The sequence below is a fragment of the Planococcus citri genome, chromosome 1 (genome assembly GCF_950023065.1).
Source record: "Planococcus citri chromosome 1, ihPlaCitr1.1, whole genome shotgun sequence".
NCBI classification, from domain to species: Eukaryota; Metazoa; Arthropoda; class Insecta; order Hemiptera; family Pseudococcidae; genus Planococcus; species Planococcus citri.
In genome coordinates this window covers 6,993,599-7,010,083 of record NC_088677.1, presented here as the reverse complement: position 1 = coordinate 7,010,083, position 16,485 = coordinate 6,993,599, and the positions used below count along the sequence as shown (strand labels likewise).

The 16,485-nt window shown below is 33.4% G+C and overlaps 1 long non-coding RNA gene across 1 annotated transcript; it reads left to right on the top strand.

The window, feature by feature from the left end:
* Positions 1-3,006: 3,006 nt before the first annotated feature.
* On the top strand, positions 3,007-8,044 carry LOC135846269 (uncharacterized). The gene is made up of 2 exons (XR_010558935.1): positions 3,007-3,425; positions 6,653-8,044. It is a non-coding gene; the product is annotated as an uncharacterized LOC135846269 (long non-coding RNA).
* The last annotated feature ends 8,441 nt before the right edge of the window (positions 8,045-16,485 follow it).

Genomic DNA, 16,485 nt, shown 5'->3' with positions numbered 1-16,485 from the left:
AAAAAACGCAAGCTGAAAAACCACTTGACCAATGTGATGACATCGCACATTCAGAGTAGATAATAAGGTTACAAATTTCAAGTTTCAAAAATCTACTGGAGGCTCTAGTAATTTTAAAAAAATCTCTGAAGGCTCCAAAACGACTTGAAATTTACCGGAAGCCGACTTCATAGCGTATTGAAATTAGTTTGCAGAATTAATTTCAGCTTTCCAACTCCATTTGATGAAATTTTGTGAGAATTTCGAGTTTCAAAAATCTGCTGGAGACTCCAGAACTGCTCTAAATGATTTGAAACAGTTTCCAATCGATTTGGCAGGTCGAAAATAGGATATATCCAAAATTTCAGCTTTCTAGATCAATTTGGTAAAATTTTGATTTTTTTTCTCACATTTTGGCCAAAATTTAATTTTTGAAAATTCACCAAAAATCGAAAAAGGCACTTTAGCACTTGAAATTTTGACAGATGATGAATTTTTGCCTGCTCTTTCGATCTACCTTTGTACGGTTTAAAAAATGTTATGCTAGTCCTATGTTGGAACGCAAAATCTGCGATTTCGGCTGACCTGTCAATCAAAATGGCCGCCATTTTGTAAGTAGGGCCACTTTTTTTTGAAGACAAGGGCTACAAATGTTCCTTAGGACTCTCCCTTTAAGAAAAAAGTTGTCCCGGAGGATCGGCAGGGGGTGCAAGTGATCCTTCTGCGGGCCCCCTGACTATGAACTCTGACGTTTCGATTTATCAATTTGAAAAAATTCATATGAAATTTTTATTTCGTTTAATTTGAAAAATTGAATGAATCGAAATTCATTGCTTAACCAATTGTTTCCTTCCCTAATCCTAAGTAACGTCTAGTGTGTGAATCCTGTCTCGTCTCCATTTCCTCGTTGTATTTCGCTGAAAATTGGAGATTTTTGAATTGGACATTAAAAAAGAAAATACTGCGATGAACAGTGATGACAAACAGATCAAGTTTTACAGCATGTTATGCTATGAAGAAATCTGATTCCAGTGTTTGAAATACTGATCATGTAAGTATGTGTACTGGATTGGAGTGGCCTTTAATTACATGAAAAAAAAGGCGTTTTCTTGTTCTCCTAACCCTCAAAATGGTGACTTCTGATCAGAAAATAACTTCCTATTTTTTTTATTTCCATTTTTGAAAAAATTGGACTGCAGTGGACCTCTCAACTTTCAAAAATTGAAAAAACTTCAACTTCAAAGAAAAATTTCAAGTTCTAACACCTTTCTGAAAAGTCTCTTTCGAGTAAAATGAACTCTCATGACGATAATAGCCCCCTTCCTAGACAACCAAGTTGGTCCTCTAGAATACCTAGCTGAAATTCGTACTTTACATTTAAACGTCTAATGTTGCTCATTTTGTGTATTTTTGGGTATAACTGCTTGAATTAAAATACATTTATTCATTTCCGATGAATTATAGTTAAGACACGTGGTTCTCTCCCCCCCCCCCCCATTGTCCTTATTACGAGATATTGATTATTGATTTGGAGTTAAATTTGATATGATAATTATGCTAATTTCCTGCAAATGCATACCTAGGTACCTAATAAAATATAATTTCTTATGAAAAAAATGGTAAAAATTTGATGAACCAGGATTCAAAAATTCATGTTAACTACTTAAGGTGAATCTATTTCTTATTGATAAGGGAGCGAAATCGATGAGGCGAATTAGGTTGAAGGAGATGAAAAGGGTTGCTTACAAATAAATACCTAATTATGTGAATTACTCATGAAAGTGATGATGGTGGGGTAAGAAGGGGGAGGGATGGCTGCAGTATTGGGTACTATGTTTTTTCGAATAATTTTGTTTTTGAACATTTAATTATCGTTAATGTAGAATATTTCAAGTTGTCTACTTCTGAATTTCTGCATATTAAGAACATATCAGCTGTTTCATAACTTGTAAAAATGTCGAAGGTAGAAAAATTGACCAAACAAGGGAACCTCTTGAGGTGTCACACTCCGATTTAAACGGGACCGTGATTTTTGGAAAGAGTATAGTCTAAAACTCCCAAAACCAAATTTTCAGCTGCCCGAGTTCATTTTTCGATTTTTGGCGAATTTTTAAAAATTTAAAATTGACTGTTTTTGGCGATTCATGTTTTTTTTTAAAAGTACGTACTTGATCAATAAAAATGGTCAAAATAAGTCCCAAAACTGATATTAGTTACCCACATCCAAATTTCACCATTTCCAGCCATTCTGGAGCCTCCAGCGCAATTTTCAATTTCTCCAGAATTTTGAATTTGCTCCAGAAGGCGTGAATATGAAGTTGGGCAGCCAAAAATCGAGTTGTATATTACACTCGACCGGTTTAACGAGTTTATCAACATTTGAGCCTATTTTGAGAGTGACACCTCATAAGTGGCTTTTTGACCAGCTTTTTTACAAAATTAAAAAATCCAAAAAATCAAAAGGTTACCGTTTGTGAGGAAATTTTTGAAATTTGCGCGAATCGCTGTATTTTGTCCAAAACTAACTCTCCAAATCCAAATTTCACAATTTCCAGACATTCTGAAGCCTCCAACGCAATTTTCAATTTCTCCAGAATTTTGAATTTGCTCCAGAAGGCGTGAATATGAAGTTGCGCAGCTAAAAATCGAGTTGTATTTATTACACTCGACCTATTTAACGAGTTTATCCACATTTGAGCCGATTTTGAGAGTGACACCTCAAGAGTGGGTTTTTGAGGTTTAAAGCTTTAGAAAATTCGAAATAGAAAATAAGAATTTTTAAAAGTAGAAATAAAGTGAAAATTTTAAAACCTAAAACATGACATTTTTATCGCTTATGTCACTTTAAAAATTCATCGTTTTGTTCCACGAAAACGGTTATTGCTTCCTCCTCCTCATCCTCCTCCCAAAAGTTATGGGACATTGCCACTATATGGTAGTCCATTTTCACTCATTATCTTATCTTTTATGTAATGTCATTTCGCAGGAAATGAAGTTGTGAACCCACCAATCAAAGTTCGTCGTGGTTCGGTTCAGTTGCTATGGTTAAACTGTAGCTATAACCTGGCTGGTAACGTGTTACCTAAATGTAAATTTACGTACTTCAAGGTGGGAATGTTCGTTAATTTTTAAATTTTAAATGAACATTGAACATCAGCGCATGTACTTTATGCTATTATTTGTCTGCTTATTCGAACCGAGTTGTGTTTCGAAGACGAACTTATTGTTGTATTCAGTTTTAAAGTGTAGTTTGGTCAAGCACATAGTGTACCTATTACCTACCTAAGTGTTGATAGAGGCACAAACTGTAAACCGTCAAATTTTGTTTTTGGTTGATGAAATATCGCAACTTGTTGAAAAATACATGCTTACGTGTCGTGTGTAAGATAGAAGTGCAAGATGAAACGAAATACTGATTCATATTTCATCATACCCTCTCGTTCAAGGTAAGAATATACCTACCTACCTACCTATTTAATTAAGAAAGTGTATAAGCTCTCCTATCGTGGCGTCTTCTGCTTGATAGGCTTCTCAATCTGGTAATTAATTATACATTGAAAGATAAAAATAATGAAGCAGTCTCCAACTTTCAAAACGACTCCGGCTTCAAAATTGGTTTTCTTTTTACGAAAATGTTCTTCGAACAGTTTTATAGAAATTTTGAGCTCAAAATTATTGGGTCATGATTTTGTGAGATTTTTTTAAAAAGTAACAATGAGACCGATTAAAATGCTCAGATTAAGATTTTCGCGAGAAATTAAAATACTTCAACGACACGACAATGTTTATTGACTATTTTTGAATAACTTCGAGTACTACGTACCTACGATTGCCAGAATTGGGTTAGAATTTTCGGATTTTCCTAAAAAGTCTCACGCAAATTATCAAAGTAAGTTGAGAATTTCCATCAGAACTATTTTTGAACAGTTTTGAAGAAGTTTGGGCTCAAAACTGAGTCAGTTGTTGAAGTGGTAATTTTTTTCAAAATTGATCTTCATTTTTCTGAACATGTTCCAATACTAACTCATTTTATTGATTACCTCCGTATTATTTACGTTTTTCATAGAAACTTTAATGAGATCATAAAACATTTTAAATATGTAATTCATTTTCTCGTATAATTTCAACCATCTTTGATCGGTCACACATTCCTTTTCTATTGTTTCCAAAAGTCAGCAAAATTCAAAGCTGCACTTTTTCTTAAACGTTCAAATAACTCAAGTACCTAATAGAAATTTTCGAGGTTCTCTTGATATTATTATACTTACACATTTTAATAGGTAGCAAAGGATTCTTCGAATATCACATAAATCATGATCAAACTCTGGGCTCAACATTCGTCAAAATTGCCCAAAATACATTTTGGTGGAAATATTTGAATTTTTCGCGAAATTTTAATCTATTTTGATAGGTCGCATGGCACTTTTTCAAAAATTCAAAAATCGTGATCCAATTTTGGACTTGAAATGAAATTCTTCAAAAATGCTCAAAAAATATTTTGGTGGAAATATTCGAATTTTTTGCGAAATTTTAACCCATTTTCTTAGGTCGCATGGCACTTTTTCAAAAATTTCAAAAATCTTGATCCAATTTTGGACTTGAAATAAAATTCTTCAAAAATGCTCAAAAAATATTTTGGTGGAAATATTCGAATTTCTCGCGAAATTTCAGCCCATTTTGTTAGGTCGCATGACACTTTCAGAAATTTCAAAAATCGTGACCCAATTTTGGACTTGAAATAATTCTTCAAAAATGCTCAAAAAACATTCTGGAGGAAATATTCGAATTTTTCGCGAAATTTCAACCCATTTTGATAGGTCGCATGACACGTTTTCAGAAATTTCAAAAATCGTGACCCAATTTTGGACTTGAAATTCTTCAAAAATGCTCAAACAATATTTTCGTTAAAATATTTGAATTTTTTGCAAAATTTGAATTATTCAATTTTTGGCTCAAAATGCTTCAAAACTGCTCAAAATATGTAGTATTTGAATTTGTTGAAATCAGAGGCCAGGGGTCCTCAAACTTTGAGTCTATGTAAAATAATACCAACAGAGTCTCATACAGCGAGTCTGTGAATCATTTGCAAGCAGGCAGATCACATCTGATGAAAATGAGAAGGTAAAAAAATCGTAGTAATCCAATTTTACCCCTTTTGAAGGGCCTTGTTGAACGAATGAATATTATTCACAATGTGTAGGGTACATATGTAAATTCTTCTGGCCTTATGGAAACTTGTATGTACTTGTAAAAATTCAAATTGTTGCCTAATCTTCTGCTTATCATGTCTGGGACATTCAGACTTCATCATACTCTTCCCTTCCATCTCTGCACCAGGTCTTCAGTGTGGCTGTTCACTTCTCTCCAAAGCTCCTCTCTAGTATACGCAGTGCTAGTGCCACATACTAGAAGGTGGCCATCATTTTATGTCTGTCTGCAGTCCGGACACTTCACATCATCCTGAATGCCCCATCTGGTAAGGTTTACTGCCATCATGCTGCCTGCTGCCATCCTGGCGCATCCAGCTCGGATTCTGTTTAGCGTGAACCACTCTGCATATGGCAATTTGTGTCCCTTTGCCAAGTTCTCGCTACATGTGGCCCCCTCAAGGTGGGGCCATCTGCAGTCTCTTTCTCCTCCACAGGATCTACATCCATTATGTGTGTCTTCCTCATGAAACTCTTCCTAGACTTCAGTCTTGGGGGTCACCTGTCTTTGGCTGAACATGACATGGCAGAGGTCCCATTCATTCTTTGATCTCTCTGTTTCTACCTATATCAGCAACTACACACCACCTTATCCCAGGAGGTGCAATAACACATATTCTTGGTAGGCGTTTAACACTAGTTGGTCGAAGGCATCAGGACACAATTCTCATGGTGGTGTTGAGGGTGATGTCTACCTAATTGGCATGTGCAGATCAGCCCCAGGTAGCACATCCATGCTCTGCTGTAGAGAAATACAGTGCCATGGCTGTTGTCCTCAATGTCTTTTGTTTTGCTCACCATCTAGTTGATACAAAGTTTCCTCAGTAAGTTGTTTCTAGCTTCTACCTTCATTTTTGTGTTCCCACAATAAGAATAGATAATGCCATTTTCTTTAAAAAAAAAAAAAAAAAAAAAAACCTTCATAAAAATTTCAGTCGGGTAGGGACATATTATTATAATGTTCAGTTTCTTTCTGCAAAAATTACATAGTAGTTAATTTAATTCTTTTTAGAGTCTGAACTGGAATGTTGAATTTTTTGGTATAAAAACCTGAGAAAAATATTAATCACAAACTAATTTTCAACTTCAATTTCTGTGCATTTTAAAATAAAAGGCAAACGTGGGAGGAGTATGATTGCAACTGATCGGTCTCCCTTATTGTTTTTTTTTTAAATCAAATTTTAACAGATTCAGGATCTAAGCAGTGAATGCTCAAATCTGTTCTGTCCAGATTTGCCAATCAATCCTACCTATCTGATTTGATCTGTTCAGATCTGCGGTCACATCTTATCAATGCGGTCTGGGCAGATCTACTTACTCTGATCAAAACTCCCATCTCAGATCTGATCAGATCTAATTGGATCCAGGCTTGATTTGATCAGATCCAATCATTTTCCGCTTAAAAGATAAATTCAACCAGGGTAAGTAGGTCTAGATACTGATACTTCTGTGATATCTGATTTCAGGTTGATTCTGCTGCTACCAACAGGAGAAACAGAACTTTCAGTAATCCAACTCATCAAGGTGAAGAATATCAAAACACAGTTTTTGTCAAGAATTGATTTCCTAACAATAATGACAGCAGCAGGTTGACAACCATTGCCAATCACTCATCTACAAGATCCACTATTTATACAGATCATTCAACACAGTAACAGTAACAATTTTTGTTTACTTTCACCATTCAAATGGCTATACTTAGGTAACCATTTTGTAAACATGATTTTTTTGGACAATTGCATCAGTTTGACACTAAACGACCATAATGGCAACAAGTTTTGAAAGAGAATATTGGGCTCTTTACACTCCTTGCCTATGTGTGAGCATGATTTTTGCAGTTGAGTCAATCCTTAGAATTTTTACAAATGAAACACGCAAAACAAACTTACAATACATAAAAACACCATGTTGGTAATGAACGTATCTCAATTTGGTGTTGAATCGGCACCCATTCCCAGAATGGATTTGGACTTGTGGAAACTATTTATATGTAAAAGAAGCATATTCATCGTTTATTTCTTAAAAATCGATGTCCTCTGCAGCCACCTGGACAAGTTCCCCGTTCTTCATTAATGCAAATTCAGTAGGGTCTTGTCTGTATATCGACGAGATGTTGCCTTTGGAGTGAACTAACAAAGTAAAGTTAAGTACTTATTCTGATTGATCGATTTACCAAAGTGCTACAGTAATGCTCGTTTTGCTAGCTGAAAATGAAATAGACGGGCAATTTAGATTATTATGAAAGTAGAAGGGGTGTTCAATAGGTATGTACCTACTTACATTATACTGTATGTGTTTCTGCCAGTATCAATACTTCACACTACAATTCTACAAGTATGAAACATTAAAAATTACCTACTTACTGTGCAACAATTCACAAATTTATTACATTATTACTTCCGATTCCTTGAAGTATTATAGTAAGTATGTAATGTACATAATTATCCTCCTACTGTTGTAATTTGGCATAAGGTGAGAAAATAGGAATAAGGTGTTGAAACATTTTTTGACTCGATGTCATCTCCTGGGTACATACAAGAGGTCGTGAATTCAATATGCCTCAATTTCTGTTAAAATTATCATCAACTGAATCAGATACATGTAAACAGTGATGACACTGATGACCAAACATTTTCTTCGGGAAATTTTTCACCATACCTATATAATCTATCATAGAAACTAGGGCCCTTGTGGTGATTTCAATGTTTTTTTTATTGGCGTTTTGGGTTCTTTTCTCAATGAGGAATCCAGTGGTGCAATCAGTTTTTCACCTTTGTTGGTATAGAGGGGCATTTACTTTATCTATAAAAAATTGTTTATACTTAATTGAAGCTGAAAATATAAATATTCTGTAAATATTCTGTATTCTGTAAGTGGTCAAACATCAGCGGTACACTGCTCCAAACTTATGCGAATGTGAGTAAGGCCTCAGTAAAGTTTTGAGAAAAATGCCTCTGCAGATTGAAGTTTTAATAAAAATATGATTTTTTTTTTTAAAAACTCATGAAAGTATGGATTTTAGCCTAAAATTTAACGCTGAATCCGATGCCGTTGTTGTTTTTTTTAAAAAAAAAAAAAAAACTTCTTGATGCTGAACAGATGAAAAATAATAATTGATTTTGTAGCGATTTTTTTTTAAAACATATAAAATGAGTTATACAGTTTCATTAAAATTGACCTGGAGACGAGAGGAAGTGTCCAAAAAAAATTTCATGTGAACAAGGTTATAGAGAATTAAATTTCCAAATCGATCAAATGCCGTTAGTTTTTTTCTAGAATGCGTAGATTTTGAGTTATTCTCAAAAAAAACTGAAATTCTTGTGACATTACTGAGACATCCCAGGAATACTGTTTCTACCGGACAATTAAGTGATCACAGGGATATTCCAAGCATTATCACAGCAATATCACTGCGATATTGCAGTGACATTTCTTGAAACATTATAAGAACAAAACAAATAAATTGTGGCAAAATAACTTCCAAGACAATAAAAATTTATTAAAAATTCAAAATATTGAAAAAATTAAAATTTTTTATTAAATGTTTTGAAAAAAAAACATCAAAAATTACCCACTAACCAGTACACCAAGTACTCATATGTAATTGAAAGTAGTGGAGGGTCGGAAGCTCTGCTTGCATTGCTGCTAGCTAGCAAAGTGAAAGACATAAGTACTATTTAGATACAGACTTCAACTGTGTAGTATGGAGTGGTATTCATTGTTTATTTTTTAAAAATCGATGTCATCTGCAGCCACCTGGACAAGTTTCCCCTTCTTCATTAACACAAATTCAGTAGGCTCTTTTCTGCATATCGACGAGATGTTGCCCTTGGAGTGAACTAACAAAGTAAAGTTACTTATTCTGATTGATCGATTTCCATAGTGCTGCAATAGTGCTTGTTTTGCTAGCTGAAATACACAGGCAATTTATATTAATATTAAAATAGAAGGGGGTTTCAATAGGTATGTACCTACCTACAGTACCTACATTATATGTATTTTTGCCAGTATCAATACTTCACACTACAATTCTACGAGTATGAAACATTAAAAATTACATACTTACAGTGCAACAATTCACAAATTTATTACTTCTGATTCCTTGAGGTGTTTTAGTGTGTACCTATTTTAAAGTATGTACTTAGTACAAACTTATGTACAAGTACAGTAGTATTGAAGAATACTTACCCAGGCCTGCATTCACACAGTAATTTCTCAAGAACGTCCGGAGTTGTGATTTCCTCAGAAAAAGTCCTCGAAAGAAATTCCACCAAAATCAACATTGGGTACAACATTGCACCTCGGAAGTAATAAGGTGACATCTCAAAACAGTGAAATTTTACAGGAGAGTGATTTTCTTTTTTTTAAAAACTTGATTCATTATTTTTATCAACTTATAATTAATTGTGAGGAATGAATAGCACCTCATTTTAAAGATCTGGTATCCTACCTTCATTTAGCATAAGAACACTTTGAAAAATAAAATCTTGAAGAGGAAATATTTCAATGTTTGGAAAACATTTTGAGTTAGAACCTTTCATTAAAGTTGATGTGGAGGCGAAAGGAAGTGTCCAAAAAAAAATCCACAACAACAAAGTAGTAGAGAATTAAATTTCCAATCGACATAATGTCATTAGTTTTTTTCTAGAGTGCTTAGTTTTTGAGTTTTTCTCAAAAAACTAAAATTTCATTATACGTGCAAATTCATTTTTCTTAAAAGTGATCAATTTAAAAAAAATTTCCATTTGGTACAAACCAATAAAAAATGCACTCCTTGTGACTATTTCTAACAGACAAACATTCAAAACAATCAAAACTGTTTGTTTACACTTTGTATGTATGAAATTTGCTCAAAAAGGTGGAGTTTTTTGAGATGTACCCTTTAAACTCCAAACAACTTGCAATGTTGTTGAGATTTTGAGTTAGGCCATTTGCGTTTTTTACAAGATCTAAATAATGTACCCAACTCAAAGTGTTATTTTTGGTTGAGGGGGTCATATAAACCCCAAAAATGCAAAAACATTAAAATCAATTTTTTTTGAGATGTGACCTTATTTCTCCCAAGGTGCGATATAAGGAAACCTGAAATTGCGGGAATGAGCCTTTCGTGATCCCAGACCCTCAAAACGTAAAGATAAGTCGGTAAAAAAATAAAAATTAAAAAAATTACTTACTATGGACTTGTACTAACTATAATATGCTGATTCATAATATCATTCTATTTGTCATTATAACGAGGGTACCAGTAATAAACTGTTCATACCTTAGTGCAGCCTCACACTAGGTTGGAATTGGAATGCAACTTTTAAGTAACTCATGTCGACTGGGACTGTCGCAAAAATTATACAGAAAAGCTTTCTGGTTATGATGCCTACATATTGTAATGTATCTAGCCTGAAGGTCAAGGTGTGTGAAACAAAGATACCTAAATAATATACCTAACGTAGGTACCTAATGACCTATGGGCATGATAATGACAATGAGTAACATAAATACTCATATATGTACATGTTTTATTGATAAGATTTTGAGGTTAGTGACTGAAATCACTTTTCTGAGAAATTATTTTTCAATGTTTTTGTGGCAGGTTTATTATATCTGGAAATTTAATTTGACTTATTTTTGGATAAATAAATTTTTTTCTGCGCAAATATTTTCCATTAATTACGCCAATACATTGAAACATATTGCTTACCTACTCCCAAAACTGGAAAATATTTTTGAAATGCAGTGGTGCAAATCCTTGTGCCATACTCAGTCAAATATTTTTTCTCAAAATATTCAATATTATATTACAAGAAAAAAGTTTTATGACAAATAATTTGTTAACTGTAAAATAAAGATTCAACTCGAAAAGGCAATAAAAAAATTATGAATTTTTACTATTAAATACGCCTTGGTAAAAATGGTCCCTAGACAACCCTATTTAAAACAATGTAAAATTAATCTCGATATTTGTACCTATAGGATTTTTTTCATTCTGATTTTATATAAAAAACTGTCAACTTTGAACATCAGTGGTATAAGAAAACATTGAGATAAATACCTAAAAACCAAATTTGGAATTTTTTACTTTCCTCATTCTACCAAAAAACCAACGCCAGATTCGAACTCTACAATCCCGAAAATATCAATCTACGTATTACACCATAATATAAGCCAGTTAAAAACTTAAATTATGCCAATGTTTGTCTCTAAAACATAGGTATCTTTATTATATGTACATAGATATAATTGAGAATTTCAGTCAAGACAAAATTTTTGGAACTTGTTCTTGTGAATCATTCAAATTTTGTTGATGTAGTTATAGTTAAGGTACCTACTTAAGTAAGTATCTTAAATAAAAATCAAAGTTTTCAGACTTACCTACTTGTAGGTCTTCAGTTAACTAAAGAAGTGCATCTTTACTTTTAATTCATGGTAGTCGACAGGTGACAACAAATTTCAAAAACACAAAAATCAAGAAAAAGAAAAACATTGTTATGCTTCTCATGAATTTTTTTACATTTCTCATCTTTATCATCATAACAATGAAATTAATTACCTGAAAGAAAAATCAGTAAGAAATACTTGGGAAAAAAAGTTGAAATGAAGAGATTCTTTCTGATGTTATATTATACCTAAGTACAATTTTCATGTTTACTTACTATCGCTAAAAGTTGCTGATGCAGGGCTTGACTCCTCAGAAGTCAGAATGGCTCTATTACCCTTTTCATCTTCCTTCTCATATTTTTTCCTTCTTAAGGATCTGAGCCAGTTTTCTCAATCAACTTTGAAATTTTCCACTCTATCAGTGGGTCTGGGTAGCCTACTGGAATGTTTTGTCAAAATAGGTTTCTACCTTTGAAAAGAAGGAATCAGTGAAATATTGTAAGGCGTTGAAGGGTGTATTGGTTTGTTTTGTATCATTTAAATGCTTTAAAATCAGAAAAAGATGAAACTAATTAAAGAAATTACTTACTATTTGAATATTATGCTGGATATAATCAAAGAAATTACTTAGCATTTCAATATTATGCTGGTTGATCAATACCACCTCTACATAAGGCCTCAGCGCAGAAAAACTTGGCAACATGGTGTGGGCTGAACGTTATCATTTTGTGTATAGGAGTTTATATGGAGTTTGGTGAGAATTGAGAACAAAATGATTTTTAATTTGAATTATTCTCGCGTAATTTGATTGAATTTATTCTTTAAAATCGTTCTAAATGCTTTTCAAGGGCTGTGCTCTCAATTGTAAAGAAAATTATAATAAAGGGTGGCCGAAATTTTCAATTTTCAAGTTCCCATAAGATGAAATATGCCGGTATCTCGTTAGTGTTTCTTGCAATTAATAATTAAATAAATAATTTCGAGTAATTGTTTCGGTATCTTATTCATCAACTAAACTAATTAATACATCGACAACCTTGTTTGGTTCAGTAGGTAACTCTTCGTACAAGGAATCTCTATCATTGGGCTTCTACTTCTACCAGTTCACGCACCGGAAACTAGATTAAGACATACTTAAGTAAGCTCGAAAAAGATTGAAATATTTCATAAATTGGTTCTAATATCATTAGTTGAACAATATGTTTATGGTTTCAATTTCCCATAGACATTAATTCAGCTGTGATCGGTCTTTGCCTGTTATGATCTTATTTTCTATCAAAGTTCAAACTGATCTGAATCTGTTCGTTATGTTTTGTAATTCGGTCATAATATCACTGAATATGCTTATGGTTTCGATTCATCTTATGCATTAATTCAGCTGTGATCTGTGATCGATCTTCGAGTGTAATGATCATTTCTATCAAACTTTCGAACTGATTCGAATCTGTTTGTTGAATTTCTGCATTCTGTGTTCTTCGTAGCTTTGTGAGCTTCAGCAAATATGATCTAAAATGTTGCAGTACGGTCTTCCAATAATCAAATATCAGCATTACTCGATCAATCAGTTTGATTATTGTTTCATTTTCAATATATTATCATTATCAAGCATTGTATTGTGTCATTTGAATCAACACTCGATCGGATCTTGTCAAAGTACAGTCTGTTGTGGTGTTTTTCATTTTTCAAGTCATAGTTAGAAATTCGCCGATTCCGGTTATGTGTTATTCCATTCCATATTCAATAATGAAGTATGTAGATGGATTTCGATTTTCGATCACTGATCCTGTTATTGTGAATAGTTTTGAAATAAATCCATGCAAGATTGGTAAAAAAGCAACGTAAGTAGTAAGTACCCATAGTAAGTTCTGAAATAACAAAATATTTTCCATAGATTTCAATTTATTATAATATTTCTTCGAGAAATTCTTCGAAAAACAAATTCTGCGGGTTACATTTATGTAAATTATGCCGAAAAAGTATGAAAAATATCAAAAATATCTTAGAAAATGATTTTGGTGATAAGATCCTCAGCCTACTGGAGAATTGTCAACGTCGCAATCAAGTTTTGCGCTGAGGCCTGGGTTGATCCAAATCAATTCTGATAACAGTATTTTGTATTCTGAATTAAGTATACCAAGAACTGTTATGATAATGCTGTTCCTCATAAAAAAGAGGGTACTGCTAAATACAGAACCATACCTTAGTGCGAGGCACTAGGTTGGTACTGGAAGTGGAGCGACACTTTTACAGTACCTACTGATTTTCATTGCTGCTCTTGAAATTCTTGAATACATATATCAAAAAATTGCCATAAAAACTAAAAAATTAAAAAAATTGCAAAAAATAAATGAGTTTTGGTAACTTTTTCAAACACATTTTGAATTATCAAAATAGTGAAGTGTGAAAACAAGATCAGAATTATGATGAAAATTGGATAAAATTTTGAAAATTGGTCAAGGATGAACCAAAACTAAGGAGTCCAGCAATATTCTGGAAATTGCTCTAAATCTAAAATTTAGCATTCAAGTTTGTACCTTAGTCCTTAGTACTTAGCTTGAACCAACTTGAATTAAAACAAAAGTTACTTTTTATACATATTTCCAAAAACATTTGTTTGAACAATGAATAAATAATTTAGGTACTTTGATTTTTTTCTTGAAATACAGTTGGGGATGGGAAGGTATGAAAATTAGGGACCAGCAACTTCAATTTAGCGCCCCCCTTAGGAAGGAAATATAAAAAAAGGCCTGCATACAAATACAATATATAGCCTATTTTTGCGTCAGTTAGACACTAAATGACCATAATGGCAAGAATTTTAAAAGAGAATATTGAACTCATTACTCTCGTTGCCTACGTGTGAGCATCATTTCTGCAATTGAGAGACAATCCTTAGAATTTTTAATGAAACACGTAAAACAAACTTACAATATTATTCAAATAAATAAAAACACCATATTGGGAATGTTATTTATCTCAATTTGCTGATAAATTGGTGACCATCCCCACGTTGGATTTGGACTTGTGGAAACTACATATCTTACAAAAGAAAAATATTCATTGTTTATTTCTTAAAAATCGATGTCCTCGGCAGCTACCTGCCGCAGTTTACCATTGAATTCGGACTTGTGGAAACTACATATCTTACAAAAGAAAATATCCATTGTTTATTTCTTAAAAATTGATGCCCTCGGCAGCCACCTGTACAAGTTCCCCATTCTTCATTAACAGGTACAAATTCAGTAGGGTCTTCTCTGCATATCGAAGAGATGTTGCCTTTGGAGTTTGGAGTGATACTAACAAAGTAAAGGTTACTTATTCTGATTAATCGTTAATGGTCGATTTACTTAGTGCTGCAGTAGTGCTTGTTTTGCTAGCTGAAATAGACAGGAAATTTAGATTAATACTAAAGTAGAAGGGGCTATATTACATTTGAGGAGCTGGATATCAAAACGCCGTAAGTCCATTTTTATGAAAATTGAGATAAGAGTGTTTTCCTATGTAAAATTCAACAGGGAATCGATTGCAGCCATCGTCGTAAATCCATCTGCCATGCTTCACCTCGAAAATCCCACTCAAAGTTGAGATTTACTTCAAAACGCAGTAAAAACCAGCAATTTTACTTCAAAACGCAGTAACTACACTATTTTTAGCGTTTTTTGTGTTTTAAGGTTGGTAAACATTGATTTCAGAAGGTGGTTACTGTTAGTAATGAAACTACAGACATTTAAAAAATTTCCAACATATTGTTCAATCATAATCACACTTGGCCTGAACATAAAAAACAAAATCTTGTGTCATGACTCAGTCACTATGGCAAACGGCGCTTTAATTTTGAATATTTTTTTTACTATTTAATAGATAATAATCATTAAAATCGTTCTCTACCCATGTGTTTTTATTTCAGTAAGAGAGTGCCGGTGTATTTACTGCGTTTTGATATAAAATGTGCGTGATTTTTGCAGCAAGTTTCAGATCAAAACGCAGTAACTGTCTTTTTTAGTTTTTTCAGATCAAAACGCAGTAACTTTTTTTCTCCCTCTTCCCACATTCCCCCCGGTTCTCAAAAATTTGGGCACTTTCATGTTTTGAGGTCATGGTGACTTCCCCTTTCCTCTGATACCACATTTGACCCCCTTCGACTCCCCCCGACCCCCCCCCCACAGTTTTTCCTCATTTCTGAATTTTTTGCAAAATGGACTTACGGCGTTTTGATATCCAGCTCCTCATTTGTGGTGTTTTTGCCAGTATCAATACTTCACACTACAATTCTATGAAACATTAAAAATTAGGTACTTACTGTGGGACAATTCACAGATTTATTATTTCCTCATTCCTTTTTTCAAGTGTTTTACCCTTTGATTTTATATATGAATACACGTACCTAGTACCTTGTGGTGCCCGGGTCTTTTATGGTAATTGTGGTGCCCGCGTACATAGAGGATCATATATATATGTATGATGAAGGTGTTTTGGAGCAGTTTATTTTTTTTGTGGTTTTTAGTCATAGTGGTGCCCGTTATATAAACTTGGTATGTGTGGTGCCCACCTCAAAAATTTTTTTTTCACCTTGAAGTGCATTTCATCAAATTCTACATCGTTTTATATAAAAAGACCTTGTGGTGCCCGATTTGGGCGCCACAAGCCCAAAACCGGGCACCACAATGACTACATATACTTAAAACGGGCACCACAATGACTAAGTTTAAATCTATATACAGGGGTCGGCGTAAGTTAGTATTCGCATTCGAAAACTGATGAGTTTTCTTTAACACCCTGTTGTGTGTAATTAGTAGATAGAGGGTCATGTAAGTAGTGCGTTGTGTTCGTAGAAGTCCCACCAACACCTTGGTAATAATAATTTCGTTCCCCACTATGTCACTACAGAAAAAAAATTACTTTTTGTGTTAAAAAATTTTTGTTTGTG